The following is a 1,253-nucleotide window of genomic DNA, read 5'->3' on the forward strand; positions in this document are numbered from 1 at the left end:
GGAGACGAGTTTAACGCGGTTTCCACCCCTCCCTCTCAACCGCACCAGTGCACGCTTGCCGCGCCACAACGCCGACGCTGGACCCGTGAATCGTGAGCACCCGGCTATGACTTACCGCACTCGTGCAAAATAATAAAACACGGTAAATATATTACTTACACGTGCGTTTTGTTTTGCAAGCGGCGCGAAAAAAATTAAAAAGGGAATGCAACACGAGGACTTCCCAGGAGGTCACCCATCCTAGTACTACTCTCGCCCAAGCACGCTTAACTTCGGAGTTCTGATGGGATCCGGTGCTTTAGTGCTCGTATGATCGCATCCGACATGTTACCCTGGTCTTCGTCCCTTATCCTTGCCCCTCCCAGCTCCACTACAAAGACGATTGCACATTGCTTTGGCCGCTCCCTCTCAACTACGGAGACGAGTTTAACGCGGTTTCCACCCCTCCCTCTCAACCGCACCAGTGCACGCTTGCCGCGCCACAACACCGACGCTGGACCCGTGAATCGTGAGCACCCAGCTATGACTTACCGCACTCGTGCAAAATAATAAAACACGGTAAATATATTACTTACACGTGCGTTTTGTTTTGCAAGCGGCGCGAAAAAAATTAAAAAGGGATTGCAACACGAGGACTTCCCAGGAGGTCACCCATCCTAGTACTACTCTCGCCCAAGCACGCTTAACTTCGGAGTTCTGATGGGATCAGGTGCTTTAGTGCTGGTATGATCGCATCCGACATGTTACCCCGGTCTTCGTCCCTTATCCTTGCCCCTCCCAGCTCCACTACAAAGACGATTGCACATTGCTTTGGCCGCTCCCTCTCAACTACGGAGACGAGTTTAACGCGGTTTCCACCCCTCCCTCTCAACCGCACCAGTGCACGCTTGCCGCGCCAGAACGCCGACGTTGGACCCGTGAATCGTGAGCACCCAGCTATGACTTACCGCACTCGTGCAAAATAATAAAACACGGTAAATATATTACTTACACGTGCGTTTTGTTTTGCAAGCGGCGCGAAAAAAATTAAAAAGGGAATGCAACACGAGGACTTCCCAGGAGGTCACCCATCCTAGTACTACTCTCGCCCAAGCACGCTTAACTTCGGAGTTCTGATGGGATCCGGTGCTTTAGTGCTGGTATGATCGCATCCGACATGTTAACCCGGTCTTCGTCCCTTATCCTTGCCCCTCCCAGCTCCACTACAAAGACGATTGCACATTGCTTTGGCCGCTCCCTCTCAACTACGGAGA

The 1,253-nt window shown here is 52.1% G+C and overlaps 3 non-coding genes across 3 annotated transcripts; all 3 read right to left on the reverse strand.

Moving 5' to 3' along the window:
• Window positions 1–202: 202 nt before the first annotated feature.
• LOC123178412 (5S ribosomal RNA) lies at window positions 203–321 on the reverse strand. The gene has a single exon (XR_006489558.1). It is a non-coding gene; the product is annotated as a 5S ribosomal RNA (ribosomal RNA).
• A 297-nt stretch (window positions 322–618) lies between these two features.
• Window positions 619–737, reverse strand: LOC123178414 (5S ribosomal RNA). The gene has a single exon (XR_006489559.1). It is a non-coding gene; the product is annotated as a 5S ribosomal RNA (ribosomal RNA).
• A 297-nt stretch (window positions 738–1,034) lies between these two features.
• Window positions 1,035–1,153, reverse strand: LOC123178411 (5S ribosomal RNA). Its single transcript, XR_006489557.1, has one exon. It is a non-coding gene; the product is annotated as a 5S ribosomal RNA (ribosomal RNA).
• Window positions 1,154–1,253: the final 100 nt, after the last annotated feature.

This window comes from Triticum aestivum, unplaced genomic scaffold (genome assembly GCF_018294505.1).
Source record: "Triticum aestivum cultivar Chinese Spring unplaced genomic scaffold, IWGSC CS RefSeq v2.1 scaffold59398, whole genome shotgun sequence".
Lineage (NCBI taxonomy): Eukaryota > Viridiplantae > Streptophyta > Magnoliopsida > Poales > Poaceae > Triticum > Triticum aestivum.